A 14,392-nucleotide genomic window follows, 5' to 3' on the forward strand; every position below is an offset into this window, starting at 1 on the left:
CCGAGAAGTGAGGGAGGGGATGCCGATCAAAGTTTTCTAGAGTGGTTCGACGTTTTCCAAATGTATTTTGGGGCAGGAGCGTTTTTTAACCGAAAGGTGCTGTAGGTTCTGTTGTCAGGTTTGTAGGCTACGCAGATGCCCTTTTCATTCTTAAAATTTCTGCTTGGCAGTTCCCCAGGGTTTTGATCTAGGTGAGGATGCAATCGTGATGCAGTCTAGAATGCAGTCCAGGCTGATGCAGGCTCCTCTCTGTCTTTTCTCTGCAGCCCTACAGGAAGTTAGGAAAGAGCATAGTAGCCTAGATTCTTTGATGTGTTGGACTTTTGTCAGAGTGGCATAACCCACTGGTTGACAAACCTAGATTTGCCTCCGAATCGCCTGGGGAAACGCAGGTACAGGCAATCCCCAGGCAACACTCCAGACCTTCGGGATCAGGGAAGGAGGATACAGATATCTTAACTCCCCTCATCTCCTCCCTTTTAAAATCGATTTTGTGAGTTGTTTGGGGCATTTTGGTATGTTGTGTGTATTTTTTAGCAAACAAATGTCACAACTAGAAAAAAAGATTTTGGGGATTGGGGGAAGGTGACAACAGAGGTGAGTAGGGCCCTCTGTGAGGATGCATGTTTCATGCCGAGGAGTTTGCTGTTTATGCCGTAGTCAGCAGAGTTTGTCAGATTTGGGTTTTACAAGTTTAGCTTGTAAAAGAAGGCTGTACCGCATTTGGGAGGATGCCCTCTCCCAGAAGGGAGAGTGGGGCCACATCTCTAATGAGGAGGGAATTGTACTAGTCAAGCATGGGGTCGAGGGTATCCGAACTGAAGTTGCAGGAATACAGACAAAGGAAGGAATTTCAGGTGATTTCGCGTATGGTTGGCGGAAGAGGCGGAAGATGGCACCCAGATTTCTAGTTTGGGGGGAACCGGGTGAGTAGTGAGGCTACTAGTTGAAACAGGAACTTACTAGCAAGCAAACAGGTTTGGGGGTTAGTTCAGCTTTGGAAATGTTAAATTTCAGGCACCCGCCAGATGCTCTAGGCAGAAGGCAATTGGTAAAACTAGGTCTGGCCCTTCGAGTAGGGGTGGACTCTGAGTCTGAGATGCAAATGTGGGCACCATCAGCATATAAATGGAGTTTGAAGCCCCGGAAAGGGGTGAAATTAACCAGGAGTGAGAGCAGAGGAAGAAAAAGAAAGAGACCTTGGACAGAGCCCTGCGGAGTTTCAAAACTGAATGTCTGGGCCAGCAAGAGGCTGATCCCTGCTTTGTGTGGGAGGCGAGCGTCCTCAGAACCCACTCCTTCCTCCCCCAGGCCCTGGGGTTGGAGCTCTCCGGCAGCTTCAGGACAGCTTGAGTCAGATTCTCCCGAGCGGAGTTTGTAGACTCTGGTCTAAGCCACGATGCCTTGAGTAGCCTGGAGCCAGGCTACAGTGTTGGGGACAGATACTCCACCAGCGCTCTCATCCTTCCCTTCCTTTGCCCTAAACACAAGCCTCTCTCTCTGTGCTTCCCCCCATAAGCTTTTTTTCTTTCTGTGAGTCTTCCCCAGGCGGCTCATCAGAGCCCCATCCTGTTGTGAACCATCTCCCCTGAGTTCTCAGGTGCTACTGGCTCCAACTGAAAGATGGTTCTCCTGGGTTGCATTACCTGGTGGAAGCTTGTTGAAAATACGCATTTGCCAGCCCCACTCCAAAGATTATATTGATCAGGTGTCATGGGTGGGATTGTGACAAAGATGATGTGCTTGGCCAAACTTCAGTCTGGCTCCTGAATCTTCTCCTAGACCCATCTGTGCCCTTCCTTGTAAAATCCAGTTTTAGCAAATCTGATCACCCTCAGTATCTGATCAGGGTCCTCAGCCTCCACCATCCCCCAGGTAAACATCTGATCACCCTGGCCTGCCTGCAGCAAGTGCTTCTAGAGCCGTGCTGTCCAATAAATACGGTAACACTCCGTGGTGCGTTTCGAGTGCCTGGAATGTCCCAGCTGAGATGTGCTCTCTGTAAAAAATGCACTGGATTTTGAATACTTAAAATGAAAAAAGAATGTAAAATATCTTTGTGATTTTTCTATTGATTCATCTTGCAATAGAATATTTTGGATATGTTGCGTTACATAAAATATATCATTTAATCTCTTTACTTTTTTTTTTAATATGGCCACCTGACCATTTAAAATGACATAGGTTGCTCACAGCCTATTTCTACTGGACAGCTCGGCTCTCTATGATGCCCCAGTCCCCAGAGCCACAGACACAGGCATTCAAGTACTTACATGAGTGTTCCACAGACGCTTCAAATCGAGCATGTTCCAGACTAAAGCAATTCTTTTCCTTCCAACCCTGCCCCCCCTCGCCCGCCCATCAGCTCCCCCTCTATTTGCCATCTTGGTGGATGGACCGGTATCTGCTGCACTGCACATGCTAGAACCCTGGTAGTCATCCCCAGCTCCTCCCTTTCCATTTCCAGTCTTCACTGTTACCTGTCAGTTCTACCACCTTGATATTGTTCACATCCAAACCCTCCACTCCCCTCCCACAGTCCCTGTCTCTGTTCATGTCTCATCTCTCCCCTCAACTATTGTGGAAGTCTCCTAATTTACGGGCTTTCTGCTGTGATTTTCACCGGTCTCTGTTCAGTCCAAAGTGATTAATGCTACGGGAATGATATTGATCCAAGGCAACCCTGATCATGTTCTTTCTTTCCCTGCTCAAAACCTTTAGGCGGTTTCAATGCCTCTGGCTCCATTTCTCAAAGTATGGTACTCACTCATGGGTGTACGTGATTTTAGGGTGTACAGGGAAGAACATTTTATAGTTACATACACATCTTAACACACACTGGAAAGATATAACTAACATATAAAACCTGTGATTCTGTGGGCATTATTATTTAGGACAAAAAGTGAGTCAACTTAAAGTTGTTTTTTTTTAGAATATTTGCTTTATTTAATTAATTAATTTATTTTTAAGGATAATTCCCAAGGTTTATTTATTTATTTGGGCTGCACCCGGTCTTAGTTGCGGCACGCAGGATCTTTTTTAAGTTGAGGCATGCGGACTCTTATTACTTGCGGCATGCATGCGGGATCTAGTTCCCCAAGCAGGGATCCAACTGGGCCCCCTGCATTGGGAGCATGGAGTCTTTCCCACTGGACCACCAGGGAAGTCCCTAAAGAATGTTTTAAAGAAAAAATAGCACAGTCTAAAGTAATGGCATTGGCCAAGTAAATGCATTTCAGATACATTTCAGACTCAATTTGGTTTAAAAACAAAAAACTTCACGATCCAGCTTCTACTTTTCCTCTCTCATATGATCTCTAGAAGGTACCCTCTTCCTGTACTTCAGCCATGCAACCATGCTGGATGCTTACAGATCTCCAGGCTCACCTTCTCTTTCTACATTTAGCCTCTCGGCAGGCACTAGTCCTTTGCTTGTACCACCTTTTCTCCCCTTCTGGCAAATAAGAACTAACCCTATAAAATTCCCCTCCAAGAGTCTTCTCTCTGAAGAGTTGTCTGGCTGCTCCAGGGAGAACTCCATCTCTGGTAGACAGCAGAGTGGTCCCCAGAGATACTCACATCCTAATCACCTGTGACTGTGTTACCTTACCTGGCAAAACGGACTTTGCAGATGTGGTTAAGGATTTTTTTTTTTTTTTTGCCGTGCCACACAGCATGCGGGACCTTACTTCCCTGACCAGGGATCGAACACATGACCCCTGCAGTGGAAGCGCAGAGTCTTAACCACTGGACCACCAGGCAAGTCCCATTAAGGATTTGTTTTGTTTTGTTTTTTACAGTATGCGGGCCTCTCACTGTTGCGGCCTCTCCCGTTGCGGAGCGTAGGCTCAGCGGCCATGGCTCACGGGCCCAGCCGCCCTGCGGCATGTGGGATCTTCCCGGACCGGGGCACGAACCCGCGTCCCCTGCATCGGCAGGCGGACTCTCAACCACCGCGCCACCAGGGAAGCCCAAGGATTTGATTTTTTTTTTTTTTTTTTTTTTTTTTTGCGGTACGCGGGCCTCTAACCGCCACGGCCTCTCCCGCCGAGGAGCACAGGCTCCGGACGCGCAGGCTCAGCGGCCATGGCTCACGGGACCAGCCGCTCCGCGGCATGTGGGATCTTCCCGGACCGGGGCATGAACCCGCGTCCCCCGCATCGGCAGGGGGACTCTCAACCACTGCGCCACCAGGGAAGCCCCCAAGGATTTTTTTTTTGATGAGATTTTCCTGGGTTATCTGGATGGACCAATGTAACACCAGGATCCTTATACAGGAAAAAAGGGAGGCAAGAGAGCCTGAAGAGTTGTGACAAAGGAAGCAGAGGTCGCAGTGATACGGGGCCACAAACCAAGCAACGTGAGCAGCTTCCAGAAGCTGGAAAAGGCGAGGAAATGGATTCTCCCCTGAGTGCCCTGAGGGAACCAGCTGCGCCTTCCTACTTTGGTCCTTATCGTAGGACTCATCCCCCTGATTTGCAATGATTCCATGTACCTAATCTCTCCTCCACACCTCCCCACCCCCCGCTCCCCCCTCCCACTAAAAGCCACGAGCTCCTGGGGAGACTGAATACCTTTGCCTCCCAGTGCCTCGGGCATTCTCTGGCCTGTGGTAGGAGTGACAGGAGAGAGTTACTCTGGAATTGGGGGACGAAAATTCTAAGAAGGTAGGAGGAGTCAACATTGTCACGTGCTACAGAAAATCGACATAAGGGCCAAAAATAAATCATTGGATTTAGTGGCCTTGGGGTACTTGAGTGCAGGTGGAAGACGGGGTGTAGGGGGCCGAGGAGTGCGTGTGGGTCGGCAAGTGCAGATAATGAGTATAGACTCTTTTAAGAGTCTTTGAAGAGTCTATACTGTGCCTCTTTTAAGAAGCATGCTGTAGAAGGGGCAGAAGAAGAGAGACATTTACTTGAGGGGGAGAAGGGGGTTGTTTTTTAGAACCTGAAAAGCTTTGAACAGGTGCGTAAAGCAAAGCAAAGGAGACTAAAGATGTAGGAATGAGGAAGGGTAGCTGGTAGAACAAGGTCCTGGAAGGAGGGGAGAGGCGAGGCATTCTGGCAGCTGGATGGAGACAGGAGAGGAAGCAGGTACGGATGCTCCGGTAGCTAAGTTTAGTGGGTGGATTGTACAGTGTTTGTTCTGCTTTCCTCATGGGCTGTCAGTTCCACGCAGGCAAGGACCATGGCTGTGGGTTCAACACAGTGACAACAGTTAACACTTCAAATCGCTTGCTGTGTGCACGCCAGGCAGGCTTCTGAGAGCGCGGCATAGACAAATTCACTTAATCCTCATAACAACCGGATGAAGTAGATACCATTATTATCCATTTACAGGTGAGGAAATAGAGGCACAGAGACGGTGAGTAACTTGTCCAAAGTCACAGTGGCAGAAAGTGGAGGGCTTGGATTTGAACCGGGGCCATCTGTCTCCCAAGTCCACACTCAAAGATGCAGGCACTCACTAAGTAGTTGTCAAGTGACTGAGAACGCACTTGACATGCTCTGCCCGCAAATCGCAGGATGGTTTACCCTCCTGCAGCTACCTTCCCCCTCCCCCAAGTGGGGTGTTGTCCAACTGCACTGTCCTCTCACACAAATGAGGGCTGACCAGAAGGGTCACAGTCTGCTGGACCAGGGTTGAGGTCACACAGATGCCTGAGATACTATCCCTTACGCTCCACCTCGAGGCAGGGACTCCAAATGTTCGGTTCCATTAGGATGACACCTTCTGGACACCTTGCTCTCCCCTCTCCCTCTTTCTCAGCCCAGGACAGACTAGGATCCACTAGGCCATCCCTTGCTCCCCAGCAGGGTACAGGAGTGTTCCTTCCGCACCGCCCATCACCCCCTGCAGGCCTGGCTTTGCAGCCCTAGAACTGTCTGCTAGCAGGGCTTAAGGCCTGGGGGCGAGTGTCAGAACCCCGACGGAAGGTAGGTTTCTGTGGGGGGCGAAGGGGGGCAGAAATTCAGATCCAGAAGCAGGAGTCCCGGAGGTAATAAATTCAGAGGCTGGAAAGGAAAGATGGGGCCTTGGCAGCTCTCATGGGAAAGCAAAGTAGCGCCTGTGCCTGGAACCACTCACTGTCGACCCCCTCACAGGCAGCATCGTCCTGGTGGGCAGGTTCTAGAACGGAACAAGATCCCTAAGGCAGATTTTAGCTGCATCCTGATCTTTTGGGGGCATTCTCTGTTTTCCCCTAGGCCTCTATCTAGGCTTATTCTTTTTTTTTTTTTGCACGGGAGCTTGTGGGCTTTCTCTAGTTGTGGTGAGCGGGAGCTACTCTTTGTTGCGGTGCGCGAGCTTCTCATTGCAGTGGCTTCTTTTGTTGCAGAGCATGGGCTCTAAGCGCGCGGGCTTCAGTAGTTGTGTCACACAGGCTCAGTAGTTGTGGCGCACGGGCTCTAGGGCGCAGGCTCAGTAGTTGTGGCGCACGGGCTTAGTTGCTCCGTGGCATGTGGGATCTTCCCGGACCAGGGCTCGAACCTGGGACCCCTGAATTGGCAGGTGGGTTCTTAACCCGTGTCCTACCAAGGAAGTCCCTAGTAACTACACATCTTTCTAGATCAATCTAACTCTCTCAAGGGCTAAGGCTGAAGATCCCTGTCTATATAAGAGAAACTGGCTCTTTTTTCACACTATGAAATTTTCCAGTGATCCAAATCCCAGTAAAAATGGTAACAGCTTAAAGGCCAATCAGTTTTTTTTTTCTTGAGTGACATAAACATGCTTTCTCCCTGTTTTTAAATGTCATTTCTCTCATTTCACCATTCTTTTTTTTTTTTAACATTTATTTGGCTGTGAAGGATCTTTGTTGCTGCATGCAGGATCTCTTTTTTTTTTTTTTTAGTTGTGGCACATGGGATCTTTATTACCTCATGCGCGATCTTTTTTTTTTCTTTTTAGTTGCAGCGTGGGATCTTTAGTTGTGGCATGCGGGATCTAGTTCCCTGACCAGGGATCAAACCCAGCCCCCTGCATTGGGAGCGTGGAGCTCTAGCCACTGGACACCAGGGAAGTCCCTCATTCCATCCTTCTTGCCTGAAAAGTCAGGTGAACAATAAGCCTTATCTTTGAGCAGCTATTAGTTTGCAGGCGCTGTGCTCAGTGTTGGGACTCTGTGAACAGGTCAAGATCCCAATCAATGAAAGAGAATTGCTGTAATACCAAGTGCTAAGTCAAGGTCTCAGCGATTTCTTTTTTCTTTTTTTTTTTTTTTGGAGAGGAAGGGCAGGGGGAGATCTATGAACCTTCTGAAATTACGTGCAAAATTGTACCTACTTGTGCATTTCTGGGAAGAGAGTTCCTAGCTTTTATCAGCTCCCCGGAGGGGTCTGTGACCCCCCCAAACTGAGTAATATGGTGGCAAGTGCTGGGGGAGAACAGAATCTGAATTGAGAGGAGCAATTGGAAATATAGGGAGTGCATTATTATTCCATTAGTTCATTAATGCTACAGTCATTACAATAATCATTTATTTTCTTCAGTGGTCTTTTACAATCTTTGGTAAAAACCATAGCTTTTTTGGCAAGAAAAAAAGGTCACAAGAAATTCGAGTCATGGTGTTTGAAGTGAATCGGTTATTTCAAAAGGAAGGAAGCTCGTTGGAGTAGACCCCATAGTTAAGAAGTCCCCTGCAGGCCCCCTGGAGGGTCTCCCCTCTCCCCACCAAGCCTGGGGCTCCCCCTGAGACCCACTTCCTGCAGCACCCCGCATGCATGGCTCTGAGTGTGATCGGCCGAGGAGGGTACTCTCCACTGAAATACAATTAACAATATGATGCTCTCCGAAATTCTGGCTCTGCACCACCCAAAATTTAGCCACATTCCACAAGATCCCACTATGCTGTGGTGTTGTCCCTGGTGAATCCCATTTTTCTTAAGCACAAAAGTAATTTGGTGCTATAAAGTGAAGATTTCATTGTTTGCACCCCGAGAGTAGCAAAGGCTACAAAATTAATTAAGTTTTCCCTTTGTCTCTGATACATGAGAGATAATACGGAGGGAAGTAAAACCAGTTTATTTTCTTCAACTGCATTTTCACATTCCCTCTCTCTTCCTGTCTCCACTGATTAAAATGAGTGAGGTTTTGCACATAATTTCCAAAAATGCATAGATTACTGCCCCCCCCCCCGCCCCGCTCCCCCTAAATCCTGAGACCTTGAGAGCCATCCACACCTGATTCATTTTCCAGTTTTTCCCTCCACCATTCCATTCTCTCTTCCATTAAGGAAAGCTGCTCTTGCCTTCTAGCCAGAGATCCTATCCCAGCCATTTCCAGCTTCCTGCCCTTCAGGGCTTGGTTCTGCAATATAATAAATGAAGGGTCTTGGTTACTTGGTTCGGGTGCATTTCTTCCCGCTTTTCTGAATTACATGTAATTGGCTCTCCCCTGCCCCCTAGTGTCTAAGTCATATTGTAATGAACGATGAGTGTTAGAAGCCCAATTCTCCCTAGTATTTGGTGGGGGAGGAGAAAAGAGAGGAAGAATGAGGAAGGGGAGAAGCAGAGAACACAGGTAGAGATGACATGTCTGTGCAGATATAAGATTCAGGCTTCCTGTCTATTTCCTGCTCTCACAATTGGTTAAACAAAAATTGGCTCCAGAACCAAGCCCTAAGTGGACTAGAGTTCACTGTTCTGCCAGCAGAGGAGCAGCTATTTATTCACATTCTTTGTTCCCCATACTTAATCCGTGGCTGACTTCGCCCTTTGCTCCCAAATACACCATCTCTCTTAATTATCTCCTCTGCTGTGAGGCTGCTTGGGAAGAGAATTACAGATTGAGTTCATCCCACCCGAGGGTTCCTGTCCTTGTCTGGCACTCGCTCTGTGTTGCAACGTGTGAGGCTTGCGCTGGACACGGCTCAGAGGTGGACCCGGCCTCGGGGCCTCCAGACACGAAACTAGACATACAGGATACAAGTGAGGAATAATAAATAAATAACGGCAGAGGCAGAAATCGGTTTTAGTTTAAGTTTTTCAGGGCGCCCACATCTGGAATGCAGGGACCATGTCTGGTTTTGGATGTGATTCAGGTTTGGCCCTCCTTGGCTTGAATTTCTCTGAGCTGAGCCAGTCTACCTGGCTGCGGTGGTACTGTTTTCTTCAAAGAGAGTGAGCAGACATGTTTCCATTTCCATGCTTGGTGACTGGGTCCAAACAACACGTGGGTGGTTGTACTGGATGAGCCTTAAGATCCTTTTCTACCTGGAGGTTCTGTGATTCATTTAAAATGGGTGTGCACCCCTGACAATCTGTTGGTGGTGATTTCCTCTGCTGGGTCTGGCTTCCTGTTGATTCTACTTTACCGAATATTGCCAAATCCATTCATTATTTTCCTCCACCGGTTCTTCCTAAGTTCATATTTCAGTTGCCTGAATGACTTGCAATGGCCTCTGCTATGGACTGAATGTTTGTATCCCCCTAAAATTCATATGGTGCAGCCCTAACCCTCAATGTGATGGTATCGGGAGATGGGGACTTTGGGAGGTAATTAGGTTTAGATTCGGTCATGTGTGTGGGGCCCCTATGATGGGATTAGTCCCCTTATAAGAAGAGAAAGAGACCAGAGCCTTCCCCCTCTGTGATGTGAAGATACAGCAAGAAGGTGGCCATCTACAAGTAGGAAGAGGGTTCTCCCCAGATGCTGAATCTGCCAGTACTGTGATCTTGGACTTCCCAGCATCCAGAACTGAGAGAAATAGATATTTGTAGTTTAAGCCACCCAGTCTATTGTATTTTGTTATAGCGTCCCAAACTAAGACAGTCCCCAAACTGATGTCTCTGCTTCCACACTGTGGTCCCAACCCTCATACACATTAAAATGCATGTTAAAATGCATAGATTTAATAAATTAATGCTTTCACACACATACTCACACACACAAAAATCAACACTTATCAAAGAAATTGTAAGAGTTTCTCTTTATGTCCTCAGAACAAGAAGGTGCTCTTAAATAAGTTGCTAAAAGCATCAAGTAAAAAGAAAAAAAAAATGATAAATTTGGCTATATTGAAATTAAAACTTATGTGGAATAAAAAAGATACTTACACCAAGAGGCAAGCCACAGACTGGGAGTAGATATTTGTAACTCATAATAACAAAGGAACACTTTCTAAAGTATGTAAAGAACTCCTATGAATCAACAAGAAAAAACAAACCAATAGAAAAAGTGGTAAAGGTATGAACAGGGAATTCAGAAAAGGGGACATTTGTGTTGCTAATAAATACGTGAAAAGATGTTCAACCTAACCAGAAATCAGGCGAATGCCAATGAAGGGCTTCCCTGGTGGTCCAGTGGTTAAGAATCCGCCTTCCAATTCAAGGGACATGGGTTCAATCCCTGTGGGGAACTAAGATCCCACATGCTATGGGGCAACTAAGCCCACGCACCACAACTACTGAGCTCAGGCACCTCGACTAGAGAGAGCCCACGTGCCACAAACTACAGGTCCCACGCTCCCTGGAACCCGTGCGCCACAACTAGAGAGAGAAAACCTGTGCGCCACAACTAGAGAGAAGCCCAGGCTCTGCAACGAAGAGACTGCGCGCCGCAACGAAAAATCCTGAGTGCCAAAACTAAGACACGACGCAGCCAAAAAAATAAAATAAATAAATATTTTTAAAAAACTGCGTGCGTAGCTTGGTTTCACTTAAAAAAAGAAGGAATGCAAATGAAAATGTGACACCATTTTATATCCACCAGATTGGCAAAAATTAAAAGTCCAGTGAGACTAAACGTTGTCAGGAATGTGGGGAAATTGGGGTTGTCTTATGCTAATGGCAGGAATAGAAATTAGTAAAGCCATTTTGGGGATGGATTGAATGCTCTCTGGTAAAGATGGATATATCCTCTGATTCTTATTAATTCCTCTCCTAGGGGGATGTATGTACAAAGAAAGAGTCATATATCAGGATATTTGTAATAGCTGCAAGTTGGAAATAATTTAAATTTCCATCAAAAAGGAGGTGGGATAATAAAGGTTGCACAGTCCTATACTGGAACGCTATTATAGCAGTTACAGTGATAGAACAAGTCAATGTATCCAGTTGAAGGACCGTGAAAACATGATGTTAAGGGAATTAGTGTTTGATGGGTATGGAGTTTTAATTCAGGAAGAGGAAAAAGTTCCAGAGATGGATGGGCTGGTGATATTTGCACAACAAAATGAATGTAGTTAATGCCATTGAACTGTATACTTAAAATGGTAAATTTTAAGTTATATCTATTTTACCACAATTTAAGGGGAAAAAAACCCCCATAATGAACAGAATTAGGCGCACCATGAAATGCATTGTATGATGTGCTCATGACATTTAAAAATATTAAAGAATCATAACTAACTAAATAAAGCATTAAACATATTGAATATGTATATATATGATCAATTCATAAAGATGTGAAGGAATCACTGAATGCAAGATAGGCTTACCTGCTGGGAGGGAGAGGAGGAAAGTCTGAGGTCGTAGCTGTGGTAGAACTCTATCTGTGACATTTTATTAAAAACAAAAAATCTAAGAAAACTCATTAAATGTTAAAACAAAATAGGTGTTACACCCGTCTCGACATTGTTCCGTCTGAAGACGGGGGCGGTCTCTCCGTCTGTGATCGGGCTTTTATGTGTCACGTGCTCTCTGGCCTTGCATCTGTTCAGGACCAGCTCTTAGCCTTATATTTCTGGAGGTCCTTTTATGTCTCAGGCACATTGCTAGGCGCTGGGAACTCCATGATGAACAGCACAGGCATGGGTGCTACTCTTAGCATTTTCCTCCCAGGGATGTTCTTGCACAACGGTTTTCAGAGAGAGGCCCCTGGATTAGCAATATCAGCCTCGCCTCGGAACTTACTGGAAATGCAACTTTGGGGGCACCACCCCAGACCTGTTAACTCAGGTGCTATGGGGGTGGGGCCCCATATGGGGTGCGGCCCCATATGGGGTGCTTTCACGAGCCCTCCAGGCGATGCTGGTGCACGCTCAAATTTGGAAATCATTGCTCTTATATAAAGAAGAGAATGCTATCTCCTTTGTACACCCCATCTGAGGTGGAGGTAGGCAGGGGGTGTCCCAAAGTGTTCCAGAGGTGAAGAAAATGCCCTTTCATCACGGTTGCATACACCACCCCGGTTCTGGTGCCCGCTGCCCTGGGGCGCTTGGGACTCCCTCCCCTGTCCCCTCCCCACGCTCAGCCTTGGGGCTTGCCTGGTTTCCTAGTCAGACTCAGCCTCCACGGACCCTCCCTCGAAGCTGCTCACACCAGGTCCTCTGTCTACGTACGTCCAAACTCCTGGGGCTGACCGAGTTCAAGTCATTTTCCCAGAAGTACTACAGCGCCCAAGGGCAAGTTGGACACAGTTGGATACCTGGGTACCGGAGTGTCTGTGCTCCACGGGCCCACGGACACTCCATCCCAGCTCCTGCCTGGTCAAGATATCCGACTCCTCTCCTTAGTTTCACATTTAAGACCCTCAGTGACTTGACCCCATGTGCCTTTCTCTCTCTCCCTCCTGAAAGAAGACTCTGGAAAAAACAGCACTTTTCCTTTCTCATAGAAGATATTCACACTTTCCTGTCTCAGAGGCTTGTATTTTCTTTTATTTTGTTTGGATTTCTTCTGTCTGGAGTAGACTCTTTTCATATATGACAACTCCACTCTCCCCACTTCAACCCCCATACGTACTTACCATTTCAGAGCAGCCTCAAATGCCATTTCCTCCCTCTCTAGCTGAAGGCGATTGCTTCTTCCTTTGTGCTCTCCTAGTCCAAGGCTTTATCGGCTTCTGTAACCTGCCATTTCTCTCTCCCATTTCATTTTGTATTACAGTGTTTTATGTATTTGTCTTATTAAATCATGAACTTAACTTATTGTCTTATTCAGACATCTGAGTCGAGACGATTCCTTTAAGGATGCTGAGCACACTTTCAAGCTCAGGTGATATCAATAAGGGTATTGTTCCAAAGTGTCTAAGACGTGGTCTTCTGTCCTCAAATTACTGGAGGACTAGAGGGGGAGCCAGATACCTTGTTTATGCAAGGCGACAGAGTTCAGGACAGGGTGATGTGTTTGCCTGGAGGAGAGAGACACTGATTCTGCCTGTAAAGGCGTTGGAAGCGGGATGGGTTGATGGAGAAGTTCTGCCTGGAAGCTGTCAGAGTGAGGAGATCTCATTACAAGAAAGTGTAAGACGATGGGAGGCTGAAACAGGGCAAAGATGTCCTCTCCATTTTCGAGGAGATGAGACAGAAAGGCATAGATGGCAAAGAAGAGGGGTAAGTACAGTTTCACAGAAACCAAGGGAAGAGTATGTTTCTGTAGGAATGGAGTTAGAATCAGCACCAAAAGTTAAGTAGAGAGATGCCTTTGATACAAGGTCATCCTTACTGCCAGACTTTTTCTGCGGTACGCGGGCCTCTCACTGCTGTGCCTTCTCCCGTTGCAGAGCACAGGCTCCGGACGTGCAGGCTCCGTGGCCATGGCTCACGGGCCCAGCCGCTCCGCGGCATGTGGGATCCTCCCGGACCAGGGCACGAACCCGCGTCCCCTACATCGGCAGGCAGACTCTCAACCACTGCGCCACCAGGGAAGCCCTACTACCAGACTTTGCAGGAACTACAGGAGGGACCTAACCTGAGAACAAAGGTAATTGCCTTGCAGGATCTCCCGTGGAAACTGAAGGCAACTCTTTGAATTTAAGGTTTGGTTTCTATTTGAACTTCCTTACTTGCAGGATTTAGAGTGGTGTTTTTTCAATCTACGGACTGTAGGTATATTTAAGATATACATTTTTCCCTTTAGAAAGAGTCTATAGTAATTAAGTTGAGAAGCGCTGAATTACAATTTTCCTCCCAGTGTGTTTTGCGCAGTCTCAGTCTGGCCGGTAGGAGGCAGCATAACCTCATGCTCTGAGTCAGGATCCTTGTTGCTGGAGTCGGCTCTGGCCCAGGGAAGGAGGCTTCCCTCCGTTCTGTGCTTCCGTTTCCTTCTTTACCTCCTGAAAAAGGTAGGAATTAACTAATAGCCAAACATTTTCAAAACGTTAAATGATCTGGGGGTGCCGGGTAGAAATCACAGCTGAATATAGTCCCAATCCCTCTCTGACTTGGCCCTGAAATCTGAAAAGCTCAAAGCTTGTCACAAGGGAGTCTTGTTCCTATTTCTGCAAACGGAAACTCTGGTATGTAAATTCACAAAAGACAAGGATGTCCAGTATGTAGATGTAAGTAAACTAAAATAAACATCACAGCAAACTTCCACCTGTAGGTATGAAAAAGTGGAAAAGCAAGGGTTTTTCTGGCCGTTTCCATTTCCATTTTGTTACTTTAATGCTCTAAAATTGTTTAAAACAATTATATTACTTTTGAATATATTAAAGCAGTCATTTGTCTATT

This window comes from Grampus griseus (assembly GCF_964374135.1).
Source record: "Grampus griseus genome assembly, chromosome: 2".
NCBI classification, from domain to species: domain Eukaryota; kingdom Metazoa; phylum Chordata; class Mammalia; order Artiodactyla; family Delphinidae; genus Grampus; species Grampus griseus.